Source organism: Alosa sapidissima, chromosome 16 (genome assembly GCF_018492685.1).
Source record: "Alosa sapidissima isolate fAloSap1 chromosome 16, fAloSap1.pri, whole genome shotgun sequence".
NCBI lineage: Eukaryota > Metazoa > Chordata > Actinopteri > Clupeiformes > Clupeidae > Alosa > Alosa sapidissima.
Window position 1 is genome coordinate 21990831 of NC_055972.1, and position 17275 is coordinate 22008105.

General features: G+C 41.0%; 2 long non-coding RNA genes across 2 annotated transcripts; both read right to left on the bottom strand.

Moving 5' to 3' along the window:
* Positions 1 to 4876: 4876 nt before the first annotated feature.
* On the bottom strand, positions 4877 to 13952 carry LOC121685899. Its single transcript, XR_006023471.1, has 4 exons — positions 13874 to 13952; positions 12967 to 12969; positions 10803 to 10806; positions 4877 to 4891 (listed from the first exon to the last, which is right to left on the bottom strand). It is a non-coding gene; the product is annotated as an uncharacterized LOC121685899 (long non-coding RNA).
* Positions 13953 to 15562: 1610 nt separating this feature from the next.
* LOC121685283 lies at positions 15563 to 17012 on the bottom strand. Its single transcript, XR_006023319.1, has 3 exons — positions 16927 to 17012; positions 15974 to 16789; positions 15563 to 15874 (listed from the first exon to the last, which is right to left on the bottom strand). It is a non-coding gene; the product is annotated as an uncharacterized LOC121685283 (long non-coding RNA).
* Positions 17013 to 17275: the final 263 nt, after the last annotated feature.

Sequence of the window (17275 nt, forward strand, 5' to 3'; positions counted from 1 at the left end):
AGAGCATTTCTCAAATGAATGCAAAAATGCACAAAAACGCAGAACAGTTATATAAATTCATAGGAAAATACCCAAATAGGTGAACATTTCACAAGTTAGTGCAAAGAGTTTTTTTTTCAGTACCACCTGCAGTGGATTTCTGAAACGGGGCTATCTCTTTCCTAAAAGTATCCATAAATATGGAATTATGTCAACCATTATAAGATAAGCGCTCACGTTTTCTGTCATTATACGCTCTCCATTACTCTGATGAAGGTCTGACTGACCAAAATGTTAGTTTATTCATAAATGAGTTGCACCATGGCGCAAGCAGTGTTGCACTTTTCTTGTTGTTTAAGAAGTTGTTCTTGTGAAATAGCTGCACCTGCAGTATAACCTATCAAGGTGTGCAGGCTCCTCTCCATCTTCTATTATATGCTTTTGCAAATGATGGGTGGACAGATTATACATACAGTACAGGCCAAACGTTTGGACACACCTTCTCATTCAGTGCGTTTCCTTTATGTCCATGACTATTTACATTGTAGATTCATCAAAACTATTACTGTAAATAACACATGTGGAATTATGTACTTAAGAAAAAAGTGTGAAATAACTGAAAACATGTCTTATATTCTAGTTTCTTCACATTTTTATTTAATACCATATTCAGCAAGCCATAACTTGACAAATATTAATCTGTGGGCCAAATAACTTTGCATTCATTCATAGTTTTGATGCCTTCAGTGAAAATCTACAATGTAAATAGTCATGAAAATAAAGAAAACGCATTGAAATGAGAAGGTGTGTCCAAACTTTTGGCCTGTACTGTACATTATCATATGTGTATTATGTATGGGTGGATTATACATTTATTCCAGTTCTCACTTCATGCATATCATGAGAATTTTGCTCACCGACATGCATACATACATGGATATAGATGTGCCACACTAGACACACATACAATGCCAAGCAAATACAAACACATGAACATCCATTTAAACACAAACCCACACATACACACTCACAAACACACACACACACATACACACACACACACACACACACACACACAAACTAACATACACACACACATTTAATTCCATCAGCTGCATGTCCTAATTTCTCCAGTTGGTAGACCCTGAGCATTTTGCTTTCTCAATAATATTTTATAAATACTCCAAAACACAAATTATTGTGTAACTTCACGGTTTAATATGGGCTGAAGCCTCTCTCCAAATCCATGTCAGTCCTGTGGGATGCACCTTGAAGCAGCCACAGAAGCAGTGGAGAGAGCCGAGTATCGACTGGCTTGGTTAGAGCATGAAAATGGCAAGAAAAGAAAGCATTCATCTAAAATAGCCAAGGGGGAGATATATTGATTGGGTTTATGGGCTTTCAAGTTTTTTTTTTTCCAAGTCAGTGTTTTAAGCATGTGCCCCAAATGTAGAAATAAAAACTAAACTAAATCCGGCACAGTCTGCTCTGCCTTGCCTCCCGGTTCGCTGAATAACAATCGCCCCCCACACACACACACGCACACTCACACAGAGACATCAAATAAATCTAGGACATTACATAAAATACAGCCACCTATAGCTTCTTTCTCTTAATTCTCTGCTGTACTTGTCGACATCAGGGCCAAACAGAACCTCACACTGTTGTTAGGTTGTCAGTGACCGTGGCAACCATTGTCCCCAAAGCTCTTCCGTGACATTGGAGGTTTGGTCCCAAAAGGCCTTAACCGCTCCACTCTACGCTATGGTAACTGTTGCCATGACACTGGCAGTGAATAATGTGCATCACTCTTCTCACGCCTCCAGCTCCGATGAGAAATAGGAAGAGGAAGTGTAAGAGAGAGGAGTGAGAAGGGTGTGTGATTGAGAGGGTGGGTGAGAGAGAGGGATAGAGAGAGGAAGAGAAAGAGAGGGAGATTCTGAGAAAGAGAGGCTATTTCTGAGGTTAGGGAAGCAGAGCAAGGAAGCAGTCAGATTCTTATTCAGTGTGGATTACAAAGATGGGGACTGGAAAGTTGCATAAGAAGCGGAAGAATCACTACAACTGTACTTGAAAAAGTTGGCATGCTCTCGCACTCCCAAATATCACAAACTTACACACACAACCCACCCTCACCTTACACACGAACACCATAGACTGTATAAATAAAGCATGCGTGCATGCACACACACACACACACACGCAGACACAGACACACACACACATTGGAGAATCAATAACTATGTAGTTTCATAATGAAGTTCACAAAGATGGAGAGAGAAAAGAGGGCTAGAGAGAGTGAGAGCTCTCCTCTGATTCAGACTCCTCTAACTGAGCGGAAATGCTGTGCATGCACACTGCCAAAACAGCCCCTGTCTCCAGCATTAAGACAAAAGGACTGTGACCAACAGGATCACAAATCCACCATTTCACACATACACACTCGCGCACAGTGCTCGCACAAATAAAGACAAACACACACAAACTATCTCTGTTTCTTTCTCTCTCTCTCTCTCTCTCTCTCTCTCTCTCTCTCTCACACACACACACACACACATACGGTACATACACTCACTCACACATGCACAGATTCACACACACACATACATATAGGCACACTCTAAACCACCAACACACACACACACACAACACAGAGAGAAAGAGAGAGAGAGAGAGAGAGATTTATAACCCAAAAAGCAGAAATGCAGATCCCTCCTGCTATATTAATATCTTCCTAAAGCAGGTCGGTTCTTTTTGCATGGCGCTCTCCTCCTTTACTTCTCTCCCTTCCTCCAGCTCCTGCCAGGATCAAACGGCCCAAACAGCGGCGTCTGCACCCTCACGGCGAACGCTGGCTCAACCCGGCCTCCGTGACAGAGTGGGAACGCTCTTGGCCCTCTTGGAGAGGATGAGAAATAATCTAGTGCGACTGCTTTGCGCATGTTTGTTTGGCATACGCATGCCATCCCCTGCACTGAGGCAGAAATCGCTCATGGTACACGCGTGTTGGCATGTGTGCAGCGGTGGTGGGTGTATGTAGAATTTGTCTGCTGCATGGTTGTATGTGCCGTAACACGGCAAGAGGAAAGACAAGACGGGTTCTGAGGCGCTGAGACGCTTGCGGATTTCTCACCTCAGTTTTGCACGCACAGATTTCACACTGGAGTTTCACAGCTTTAGTTTGGTTCTGATGCAGAGCAGTCTGATGCTGGGAGAAGCTGATACATGTATGCACATACACACAGTCTCTCTCTCTCTCTCTCTCTCTCTCTCTCTCTCACACACACACACACGTGCACACACATATTCACACACACACGCACACACACACACACACACAAGAACAAACACAGGTGAGTACTCTCTCCAGGAAAATTGCAAATGAAACAAGGTGTGTTGACGGAAAATGGAAAAATCTATTTTTTCCTAATGAGTAATCGTGTGCTTATCAGAGGAACAGATCTGTGCATTCAGCCCAATCTAACACACATACACACATATTCTCCCTCCCTCTCTCTCTCTTTCTTTCTCTCTCTCTCTTTCTCTCTCGCTCTCTCTCTCTCTCTGGCACTCTTCACTCAAACCGGCCAATCTGCCACCCTTGCAGTTTCCACACGCACAAATTCCCTGGAATGGCGTATCCGGGCAACAGGCCTTTTGATGATGCCTTCGACTGCTTTCATTCATTGTGGTAACAGGGCAGGACTCAACTGTACTCAAAGGCAACCCTCAGCCACCTTTGACAATTACTCTTACAGTACGTCTGAAGTCAGTGCAAAAATCTATATATTCTATTCCTTTAAAGATCCTATCAAAATTGTGAATCAAGCCTGTTACACTGATTAAACTAACTAGAATTGAATACATTAAGAGAAGGATGAGTAAGATGCAAGTATGAGAAGTATGTGAGAAACATAAGTAAGAGGTATGTGAGAAGTAAGATCCATATAAAGTAATCCAGTCAGTGTCATTCTCTGTCCCTGAGCCTGTGTGTGTGTGTGTGTGTGTGTGTGTGTGTGTGTGTGTGTGTGTGTGTGTGTGTGTGTATGTGTGTGTGTGTGTGTGGTGTGTGTATGTGTGTGTGTGTGTGTGTACTTTAAATCGTGCCCCAGGGGTGTGGATGTCCTCTTGTGAACTGGCATGTTCCGATTCACTGCCAACTGCCCTGCTGGGGCAGAACTGGGGAAGGAGTCGCGTCAACCAGACATGACACAACCTCCCTACCCCCTGGCGCGAGACCCCTACTCTCTGCCCACAACCCCAAAGTCAGAGTCTTAGGGCAGAATATGACTCAAAGAGATCACACACACATACACACACACACACACACACATACTCACACAACATACACTCACAAACAGCAAGAGCGAGAGAAAGAGAGAGAGAGAGAGAGAGAAAGAAAGAGGGATACAACATTTTGATGTAATTATGTAATGTCTGGGTTTAATTTTGCTCTATGAAAGACCAATTAGAAGTGCATTAACATACTTCACAGATGGGCAATCACGCATACCCAAACGCACCAACCTCACTTCCTCTCTTTGCATCGCTAACTCTCTGGGCTGTTTTGGAGTGAGCGTGGCTAACTCAGCTGAGAAACTGCCATTTTAAACTTTCAAAAACAAACTACTATTGCTGCTTAGTCTTAACACAGAGTTTTGCACTGCTACAGGAATCATTTTAATTATGTATAATTTATAATCTCTGTATCTCTGTATATGCCACTGTCATTCCAAGTCCATTTTCTTTGTACTATGTGGACCATTAAGACGCGTGGGTAGTTTCACAATCAGGGTAAGCGCTTTGTTTCACAAGCGCTGAAAATTAAATGTTCGTTAAATGTCTTTTTGTTTGTTTGTTTAATCTGCATCCGTTAAAGATCCGTGAGTGTCAGTTGCACATACTGAATATCCTAGTGTTATCCAGTTTGCCCACAATAACATCATTATTATGATGTGTTGAAGTAGTGTAGTTTTAAAATGTCAATTTGAGGATAAAAATGAATGAACAATGCATGTTTGTACTTTTTTCAATTGTGTAAGTGCTAGTCTAGTCATTAATAATAACATCAACAGGTACACAGTATAAGTATAAGTATATATACCCTTTTGATCCCGTGAGGGAAATTTGGTCTCTGCATTTATCCCAATCCGTGAATTAGTGAAACACACTCAGCACACAGTGAACACACAGTGAGGTGAAGGACACACTAATCCCGGCGCAGTGAGCTGCCTGCTACAACTGCGGCGCTCGGGGAGCAGTGAGGGGTTAGGTGCCTTGATCAAGGGCACTTCAGCGTTCCTACTGGTCGGGGTTCGAACTGGCAACCCTCCGGTTACAAGTCCGAAGCGCTAACCAGTAGGCCACGACTGCCCCCACTGACTTGCATGTGGGATTAAGTACATATTGTTTTAGGTTCTATCTACCTGAAGCATGTAAGTATGCAGTATGCAAATGCAAACTTAAATTTATACATTGTTAAATCAATATAAAAGCACTTATGGGGAACATTCATAAGCACAAAATAACTGTTTAAAACAATTACGTCTTATATACATATTCAAAACAGAGAATGTGAGGATACCTTTAACATGATGGATTCACATATTTTCCTTTCTGTCACAGGTTGGTAGAATGCAGTTTGCTCCATCTCATGTACTTTTATGAATATTGAAATGATTTTGATAAACGCTGAAAAACTGCTTTTTAAATTATTAAGTCACATAATTTAATTTACTCAGAATGTGATATCATCTATATAGGTGCCTTTCAAATAAAATGATACCCTTCATTTCTTGTTCAAATATTAAAGACATAATATTGTCTTCAAATCTCCTTTTAAAATGAATCAAATCAATGTTTTATCCTCAGTGACTGATGTATATTCAGTAGGATGTAGGGGGAAGCACGGCTGTGGTTATGTTTCTCTGGAGAGGAATTCAAAATGACATACAGGCTTAATGAAACCTGACCTTCAACTCCTTAAAGTCCTCAATGAACCTGGATGAAGACTTAATCTTTCGCTGCAGGAGAGAAGACGCTGTCTTCACCAAAGTGTTTTTGGCATTAGAACCAACAGTACAGAGACACAATAATTTACTTTTGTTAAAGACAACAGAGAAGTATTTGTTGAAAGGAGTTTTCTTTGAAGAACATAGAGATTCAATCTTTATTTGCACAACATTTGCAATCTTCAATCTTTTGAAGAAGAAAAAAACATGAGGGTTGTTTCAGGTCTGAAGTTTTTTTTGTTGTTGTTGCAAGCTGACTTCGGTTGCTCAGCAAAAAAAGAAACCTGAACTTTTACTTTAACTTAAGAGTGCACAGCATGCTGACAGTTACTTGGAAGGACATCTGATTTTAAATTACTCTGAGAGATATTAAAAGGGGGATGCTGCCCACAGCTTCCTAAAAAGCTTAGCGAAAGGAGTTGGTAAATAAATAGTACTTTGCGCAGCAGAAGAAAAGCACAACGTGCAGTCTGAACACATTCTGTATGGGAAATGCCAAGTCTCTGGCACTGGTGCCATTTTAAAAAAAAAAAACAACCAATCTGTTTGAGACTGAAAAATACAGCTGGTGCTTTGTTTAGATGACGTGTCCATGAACCTGTTTTAAAGTGATTTAAAAAAAAAAAAATCCTAGCATAAAGTGTCTCATCCGTTTATGACCATCACTGTCATATAACATGCTTGTTATGACATGTGGGGTAGTTTTGTATGGATGGTCGTTACCAAAATAGCTGCATACCAGGCACACAGGTCACCACACAACCTGTAGAGTGTAATAGACATGTTATAAAAAGTGTTATGACATGTTAAAGATTACATCATGAAAGTTTAGTTGACGTTGAAATATTGTATCCTCGTCAGCGCACAGGATTTTCCACACTCCTTGCAAACACATATAGCTGTCTTGGAAAAAAAAATGTTCAGGATCAGCAACAATGCTGCTGAAAATGAAATGCCATGCCAGTTGCATTCACTAGAAATGCTGCTTCAGTCAACCAATCAAAGATATGTATAGACATGTTTTTGTTTTCCCAACTGACCTTGCGGTGGCAAAAACAAGGATAAATGTTTTACGGTATCCTGTGTTGATGTATTGCTTGTTTTCCCCTACAGTGTACAAGACTTCACTGCCTAATGCATGCACAGCAGAAAATTAAGGTCAAGGTGCAGGTGTAGACAGAGTAATGCATTATGCATTAGGAAAGTATAACTTCTCTCTCTGCTGTGGCTTTTTTGCAGTAAACATGTTTGCAGTTCTCCACACACTAGGTCTGACACAGGGAGTGGAGTTCAGTGACTAATTACAGCATCTCATGTGGTTAGAGAACTTCTGGAGAACTCGCCAACCTTTTATTTTGAACCCAGACGCATGGAATATAAATGTGCATTAAACACTGAGTATGGTCATTAATGAGATTGAGATTCACATGGAAATGAGATGTAAATGTGCATTAAACACTGAGTATGATCATTAATGAGAGTCACATGGAAATGAGATGTAAATGTGCATTAAACACTGAGTATGATCATTAATGAGAGTCACATGGAAATGAGATGTAAATGTGCATTAAACACTGAGTATGATCATTAATGAGATTCACATGGACATGATAAATAAATGTGCATTAATCACTGAGTATGATCATTAATGAGATTCACATGGAAATGAGATATAAATGTGCATTAATCACTGAGTATGATCATTAATGAGATTCACATGGAAATGAGATATAAATGTGCATTAAATACTGAGTATGATCATTAATGAGATTCACATGGAAATGAGAAATAAATGTGCATTAATCACTGAGTATGATCATTAATAAGATTCACATGGAAATGAGATGACACCTGAACTGTACAGTGCAGATGTAGCAATGTTTAGCTTTTGCTGTTCCATATCTGAAAAGCTGGAAGGACATTTTTGCTTCAATCTCTATCCAGTGCACATACAAATGATTGGTGGATTTAGGCCCCTGTGTTGCTGGAGCCTTCCCTGATTGGTGGATTTAGGTGCTTGTTTTGCTGGAGCCTTCCCTGATTGGTTAATACAGTTCATTCAGACCAGTTTCGGTTCCTGATGACAGAGACAAACATTGTTTTCTCCCAGAGCATCCATACTAGTGATGCGCGCACACACACCCACACACACACACACACACACACACACAATACTAGATCTCATAGACCTGAGAACAATGCCAGCCCAGTGTTTTTACATATCGAGCAATATCAAGATCATAATCCCAATTTCAAGGCCTTGGGGATGGCTAAATGTGGCGTTAAATCAGTGTTACAACTGTGCTAAATTAACATTGCTGAAGCGTGGGGGTGCACAATCTGAGACTGGATACACCAAGGTGGGAGCAGGACAGCGCAGGGAAAGAGAGAGAGAGAGAGAGAGAGTGAGATAGAGAGAATAAAAGAGTGATTCAAAGGGAGAGAGAGACATACTTAACTTTCTTTAATCACTGAACTGTGATTCAAAAGTTTTATAACATTACTTTTAAAGTATACACTAACTGTTAGATCATAGTATTTACCATTAAAATAAGATTAGACTTATTTTAGATATTCATTGTTATGCATAATAATACTGACATTAAGTGATTATGTAATATGATTATTCTCTCAGTATTACTGTAGCCTATATGACAAACATGACTGAAAGTTACAGTAAATATCTGTGTGTGTGTGTGTGTGTCCAGGGATGCAAACACACGTGTGGTGAAAAAAGAGAGAAACACAACCCCCCCCGGGGGAAAAAACCTCCAGTCTGAGATATGCCCAGAAATCTAAATGGATATAAAACCATTATCATGGTTATGGTCTTGTTATAAACAATTAACACTAAAGCAGTCAGTGAAAACATGCACATCAGTGGACTGCTTTACTAATGCAAAATTGCAAACTATTGCAATGATTTTGTTGCAATGATTACTCAGCATGGATGCACGGTGCTTGCATGAGAAATACTTCCCAAAACAACAGTAGGCTAATTGTAAGGATGCCATTTAGGGGCATAAATCACAAATTTCATCACGTTTCGATACAATATCGATTCTTTAAGCCAATGATTTGATTATTTTCGATTCTTAAAAAATTGTAGCGATATGATAGCCTGGGGTCTGGGAACTTGCCCAGAGACGTTTATTGGGCGCTACAAATGTCTATCAAATGTGTCTGTACGTAGCTCATAACGGCTTCGGTGTGTCGTCATCGTCTTGCTGCCCTCTCCGTTCTGTGATAGGTTCCTTCGTTGAGGTGAAAACAAAGTCCATAGGATCCAGGCTGCCTAGCAGCGTGAATAAAATCGCGCCATTCAAAAATGCCAAATATTATAGGCTTAATTATAGGCAAAATACTGAACATTGACTGTGGAATCAGGTAGGTTACGCAGTTTGTTCTCTTTTCTTCCCCTAAAACCTTCTGTCACTAGCTAGATGCTTTTGAATTTAACATGGTTTAAAGTCATATGTTGCAGTAGAAGTGAAAGGAAACTAGCCTACAGTATTTGGAATATTCTGTAGACCTGGGGCCTCATTTATAATTTATATTTAAGTGTTGCGTAGAAACCATCCTTCATTTGATCTTGAAATCATCCTTTATTTGATGTCTGAAATGATCGTACGTGTGATTCAGAGAACACGAACGTACGCACAAAAAAAGTGCATATGCCACCCTTCCAGATGTGCCCATTATAAATCACAAATGAACGTCAACTTGTGCGCAGCCGGATGGTTTTAGGTCTCCGCCTTGTAAACACCCCCTCATCAATATCATTAGCATAGGTTTTCATGAAATCAATGGCCTAAATGCTGTAGCCTATGTAAAATTATATATTGAAAACATTGTATAGGCCTAGCCTGCCATCTGATGTTAACTAGCCTATATGCGTCAGTTCGAATAGCTTAACTAATTATGTTTTTTCCAGCAAAGCTTTCTGGAAAGAGATCGTATGTATCCATGTCCATTGTCCTCTGCTCGCTGTCATTCCTTTTGCTTGCAGTAATGTGAATAATCAACCTTTAGTAGCCTATGTTTAGGCCTACTTTGTAGAAAAAAAAATTGGGTAGGCCTACCTTATGAAGGAAAGACCTAGGCCTACAGCATAATCCTGTACGTTATGGTACAGTAGGCTACTGTACGTTTCCAATATGACCCAGGGTAATATGCTGATTTAGTCTACAAAACAGAGGACTAAATTAAGCGTGATATGTCATGTAGGCTTAACGTTTCTTTTAGGATAGGATGTTTTTGCTGAAAAAGTACCCTAGTTCACCAGTCATTATTCATTCATTCTGCATATCTTTGCTATCGTTTTTTTTTCAATAATGTCCAATGGCTTAAACATTGTCCTTTATTGTTTGCTTTAGGCCTACCTTTATATTTTAGCCTACATTATTCAACTCACGTACTGTCCTCTGATATTGGACACTGCCAGTCAAAAAAAGCAAACAGATGCGCGCTCTGCACCTCTTTACGCAACTCTGACGCAACACTAAATATGAAGATGCCTTGCTTTCAGAAGATAACTTCCGTCCCTTGGTTGTGTAGGCTATATATGATATAGAATATCTATAGCCTACATTGTATAGCTTACATTCAAATATTACCTTTCTGTTACGAAGCTGGGAATAGGCCTATGAGCGCAAATTAGGATGTAGTGGAGGCTAAACGCGAGTAAACACAGTTTATCCACCTCTGAAATTTCAGAAATAGAGTTTAGGCCTACCCACCTCTTATTAGAGTTTATCCACCTCTCAAAAGAGTTTATTCACTTTTAACATTCAAAACTGTATTATCCAATACTATCCTATATTCCCAATACTGTACAATAACCTCCACCATTATCAAACATGTTCTGAATGCCTTTTTAAAAAATCCGATACCGCATGGCGTAGTCCACCTCACCGAGATTGCAGAATTCATAGTTCACCCACCTCTTATTTTACCACTACATCCCTGGCACAAATGTACTTTTCCTCTCCTAAACGAGGGCAATTGGACATTTTATGGTCAATATTAGATTGGTGAGAACACTAAATATACTAGATCACCTGTAAGAATGTTTCACTCATTCTATCGTAGGTCTTGGTGTTTTTTTAGATATTATTAAATAAGTAGGCCTAAGCTATACGTTTTTTCACTTTCTTAAGTGGGCTATAGTTCTCATTAGCAGTTTTATGCTAAACCATGAAACATTAAGCTGTGTCCAAAAACGTCTTTAAAAATCTTCTGATATTGATCATGCATATGGCAAAGAAAGACATGAGATCGTTGGTCTTCGAATTTTGATCGCACTTAGACCTCAGATTACTTGCAGTACCCCGGCATTACCACAAGGAAATGGTCGTACGTCAAGTTTGAACCTGACGTGGAGATAAGCACTTTTCCACGTCAAAGACGTTTTTTATAAATCTGAGCGTTGGCATGGATTTGAGCGTACGCACGGTCTAAGATCAAAGTTTTCATTAGGCTATTGAATGCTTAAAAAGTGAATGCTATATACTTAATGTACCATTAGCTAGATTAGGGGCTTTAGCATCATGGGCGAGAATGGCTTTTAAGCCCAGGAAGTCACGGAGCATGGTGATAAGGCGGGGGAAACTTCGAACTGCATGTCCAAGGCGAGCAGATCCCTACAATCAGGGATAACCCCATTAAATGCCTGGGGAAGTGGTACGACGACACCCTCAGTGACAGAAACAACATCTCTGACACTGCAAATCAGGCGGACGAGTGGCTAAGGAGGATTGACAAGTCAGGCTACCCGGCAAGTTCAAGTTCTGGATATACCAGCATGGGCTCCTACCAAGGCTTATGTGGCTGCTGACAGTCTATCAGATCCCAGTGACTGCAGTGGAGGGAGTGGAGAGGAAAGTGAACAAACATCTGAGGCGGTGGCTTGGTATCCCTCCCAGCTTCACTGCAGTTGGGCTCTACATCCGATCAGGACAGCTCCAACTTCCATTTTCCTCTGTGGTGGAGGAGTTCAAGGTGGCTAAGTGCAGGGTGGCAATGATGCTCAGAGACTCAAAGGACGAGCAAGTAAGCAACGCAGGGGTCACAACACGAACAGGCCGTAAGTGGGCAGCAGACACTGCAGTCAGACAAGCTGAGAGCTCCCTGGAGTTGAGAGACATCATTGGCAATGTCTGCATAGGTCGGCAAGGACTGGGAACATCTCACTTCACAAAGTGGAGGAAGGCAAGCGTCCAGCAGAGGCGGGAGATGGTACAAGCGGAAGTTCGTCACCAGGAGGAAGAGACACGGAAGGCTAAGGCTGTGGAACTGGCAACCCAAGGAACATGGACCAGATGGGACCTCCCAAACAGGAGGGTCACATGGACTGAGCTCTGGAGGCTGGAACCTTTCCGTGTTAGCTTCCTCCTGAGGTCTGTGTATGACACACTCCCATCACCAGCGAACCTAGCCAGGTGGGGCTTGAGGGAGGACCCGCTCTGCAAGTTGTGTGGGAAGAGGGGGACACTGGCCCACATTTTAGCAGGGTGCCAAATCGTTCTGGCTCAGGGGAGATATAGGTGGCGGCATGACCAAGTGCTCCGAGTGATGGCTGACATTTTCGAGCAGGCCAGGAGAAGACCACAGCCGACCAAGCCACAAGTACCATCAATGCAATTCGTCAGGGCAGGAGAAAAGCCATTCTCTGTTAAAAGAGCCAGGACCAACATCCTCCAGGGGGCACAGAGGTGGGAGATGTCAGTCGAGGAGGCCTGGAGAGGTTGGAGGCCTGGAGATGATGGGCAGTGACCTGGCCACCACTGCTGACCCGCCAGCTGGAGGGTGTAGCGGTTAAGGGTCGAAACACCCCGAGAAGGTTGGGCACCGTCTGATGACATCAGCTCCAGGCCAAAAGCCACCCACAGTTACTTTAGGGAGTGGCTGTATGTATAGCATCATGTGATGTATTCAACATGTAGACCTGCTGTTCCTTTTATGAGAACAATTTAACTGACTGATTTATGAAGTTTTCATTAGGCTATTGAATGCTTAAAAAGTGAATGCTATATACTTAATGTACCATTAGCTAGATTAGAGTGGTTCTATTGTCATCTAAATGCAGTGTTTTGTTGGCTGTTCAAAGCATTTCACGTTCATCACCTGTGGTGTAGGCTTACAGTACAGTATGTTTGGAGTGATCGCTGTCCCTTTAAATGTCTGGGACTTTAAATTACGTTTAACTCCGTGCTGTTTTTGTTGATGGACGGCGCTGTCTTTGATTCAGTTTTCCTACCATTTTAATTAGGGCTGTCAAAATGACTGATTAATTTCGATTAATTAATTTGAGAAAATATAACTGATTAAAAAAAATAACGCAGATTGATCGATTCCGTATGACCTTTGACCCCGAGCCGTTCTAGTCATTAACCATTAGACTGTAAAATGAAGGAGAGAAGAAAATGTGCAGCCTAGATCATTGATTGGAACATTTACTTTTAAGTCGCACATCAATGCGAAGAAATAGTGTTTACATAGTGGGGAGTGTTAATTTGTTTTCATTGTGTCCCCTAGGTTATATCTGTGGCCTGAAATGCCTTGTATGTGGAAAAAAAACACTTGGCACTTTTGAATTTATTTCCTCAGCATATTAGGTCATATCATAGATTATTATGGCCATTATTTGAACAGTGAAAATAATAATAAAAGAGTTTTTGAACTTTATTGTCACTAATGCTGATTATTCAATGATTAAATATTAAATAAAATTAAATACAATTAAATAATATTAAATAAATATTTAAAATACTTTCACAGCAAAAATTATATATGCGATTCATTTAGATTAATTAATCACAGAGAATGTAATTAATTCGATTAAAATTTTTAATCAATTGACAGCCCTAATTTTAATAAATGACACACGCAATAGGCCTTTATCACGGCAGCCCACAGGCAGCTGAAGCAGGGCTGTTGAATTTCCTGTTGGCAGGCAAACCACCAGGTGTTCCTAAAAACATTAACGAGGCCTCTGGTTGAAGTAACTGTGGCCGAATCTGACACTTAATTAGAAACACCTGTGCTCACACAGGAACAGGGCTGTTCACTTCCTACTTTGGCTGCAGTGATAAAGGCCTATTGCGTGGTTAAAGTAAGGAATTGTTTTCACTCGTTTTCTTGCAATTCCCACATAACATACTAGGCCTAGGTTACATTAAAAACATTTTTTGTCGGTTACTGTCTAGTTCGAACTTTGTTACTGACAGGCGGAATAGCCTAATTTTATTATTGTACGGTTCTAGATGATCATTAAGATGGCAGCGCCAGCGTCAGCTGAACAAAAGCTTAGGCTACGCACTAATCAAGTCCACAATTGCGTGTTAAAACTTCCAGCTGAAGTACTGTAGCTATACTGCGGAGGTAAGATAGCGCAAACTGAGAGAGTTGCCTTCTAACGGAGTGAGTGTAGCCTATATTTTCTTAGCTGCTATCAGAACGATAGGCTACCGCTCCTTTGCTACATGATCAAGTATTATCAGATGAGTGGGGGTTATCAGAAGCACCGGACATTAGCAGGCCCATATGAGAATCACTCTGGTTCCTCTGGTAGCCTGCGGTAGATGACGTGAAAAAAGCTAGAGTCGCCGGATCAGATTGTACACCTACTAGCATAGTTCGAATTACAGATCTGACCCCCCCAAAGAGACAGAAATATCAGTTTTGGGGGGGTCAGATCATTTTTCTGATATTGTGAAAAATATCATTACAGTTACAATACAAGTCAACTCCTGTTTTCACTGTAGGAACATTTTAATGTAAAGCGATTTCAGAAACCCCTATTGTGGACCGTACCATTTTTAACCACCGTGGCGCTAGAAGCAACTGAGCAAGTGTCAATATTGAATGACAAAACGCTAGGTAAATTCCTCCAGTAGGCTAAATTCGGTTTGCTGACGTGCATGGGTAAATGTAAGTTGCTGACGTCTAGCTTGTTGAAAATGTTTTATTTTACAACCTTCATTTATAAACGTGTTTGTTCTTTCATAGCTCATGTCACCTCTTCATACATTGAATTACTGGCTACTTACCTGCTACTTACTTACCCACTGAGGCTAGTAAAGTGTACCTTGGTTAGTTACCAAGGTTAGTTAGCAAGGTAATTCTCTATTTAAATAAACCTTTACATTGTGCTGAGGTAAAATCGATTGTCATTTCCAAGGAGATGAACTCCATAGCCTAGGTATCCATTCTCATTTTATCTTGAATAAATTATTGTGCCCTTTTGAAATTAGTTTGGCACAGATCCTGTGTTTTTATATTACCGGTATGCACAAGAGGGTCTGATGTAGCTAAGCCTACATCATTGAAACCTGTGGAAACATAAAAAGACCCAAGTAGCCTAGGCTATATATGTGCTAGCATTTGAATTTGTTTTTAATTGGTTGGTATTGTTTTTACATTCTATTATTTCCTATTTTTAGTTTGATAAATGTAGTTTCATCTGAGAACCCTGATACTATCTTAATGAAACTATTTTTTATCTACAAACAATTACATTAAAAGTGTAGGTGCAGTTAGGTTTTATACACTGTTCGTGTCATATATGCAGACACTTGGCCTACAGATCTTTCGTGAGCTGGTGCTGGGGTTTCCTTGGGCGAAGTGTCCGTGTTGTGATCCCCTCTTGTGTGGTGCTGCGCATACGGAGGGAGTTTCCGGAAACATCAGGGCAGTATGTCGGGTTCAGACCCCCCCTCGACTGAACCGTGACACATGCTCAGCGACAGCATCCTCCCTGGAAGGTCTGGGAAGCTGAGCACACAAGTCTTGGGGCACAGGAATCTGCTGGACGGCATCCACATAAGGAAGGGAGTCATGGACGATCTCTTCGAACACCAGTCTTATCAGGTTAAAGACATAGCCTGTTGTGTGTGAATTAATAAGTTATTGTTAGTGTCTATACCGTTGCACATTTGTTGCACAATCGTTTGTATAAAAAAATATATACATTTTAAACTTACAAATCGTTGGCTCTGTCTTTTTTTGACCGTGTAACCTCCCCTTTTGGCCTTTGGAAACACAAGCCTGTACATTAGTTTCCCCTTGGCTGTCTTCCGTTGTGGGCGCTGAGCATTCTCATTGAAATGCATAGCTGCAAGGTACAACCTAAATGAAACAGCAGAAATGTTGTAACAATTGTCACTTGTCACTTTTGTAAGCACACACCAAGCAAAATACTACTATTAACTCACAGCAAAAGCATTGGCTAAACCTGTAGGCTGTGCCAAAGCTGTACTCTAACCGGTGTTGTTACAAGTGCCTTTCAGTTAGAGCAGCCTAAAACTGTAATGATTTGCATTTTGATGGCTGGCAATTAGGCCTGATCTCACACTTTCACTAAACAAAACCCATTTCTGTACACAATGTCTTCTGAAGGCATCATACGTGTGTGTTCTCAGCTGCATTGCATCAAATATCTATAAAATAATTAAAAGTAGATCAGTTGTGAAGTCATCAGTGAAAGACAAACACTTCCTGCAGGGGACAATGAGCACAATGATACCTTTTTCATCTTTGAAAATGAAGCTCCACAAAAGTAAATGGCAGCAGACAGCTGAAGGTTGCCCACAGGGGTGCTCCCAATAACTGGCTGACTCTTCCACTGTCGGAAGAACTTGCAGTGAGGGCATAGTTGGTCGATCGCTAGGAAGGACCCTCTTCTGCGTGGCAGGAATGTACAGGTTCTTGTGCACACAGGGCAGATCTCGAACAGGCTGAAGAGGCATTGCTCAAAAACAATGTATTTTGCATCGCCATATGAAGTCACTGGTGATGTACTACAAAAGATAATAAAGAAAAAACAACATTGTCCATCTCAGTCAAAAATCTGTCAAAAAACAATTGTACTGTCTGACAACAGTTACAATGCATATAAATAGCACTGCTGCATTGTGAGAGTTGTAACTTTACTTACAAAAGCTGAGATGATTCTGTCTCCATTGTAGCAGACTGTGCAGGATCGTATGTGGAATCTTGAGGATCAGTGCATGCAGAGGAAACAGCTTCCACCTCCTCCTCAAATTCAAGGTGAGGTCTCTTTGCTGGCCTCTGACCCTTCAAAGGAGTTGAAGAGAATGGCCCAGAGACTGAAGGAGCCGTTGTGCCTACTGCCACACTTTGGCATTGCGGTGTTGCCTGTATGCCTTCAAAGGGGGAGGGGGAGACTATTTAGTGGGGTGTCATATGGATTGCTCGGTGCCGAAGGACAATGTACTGCTGTGATACAACATACAATTTACTAATCAGTCATATCTTTTGTATAT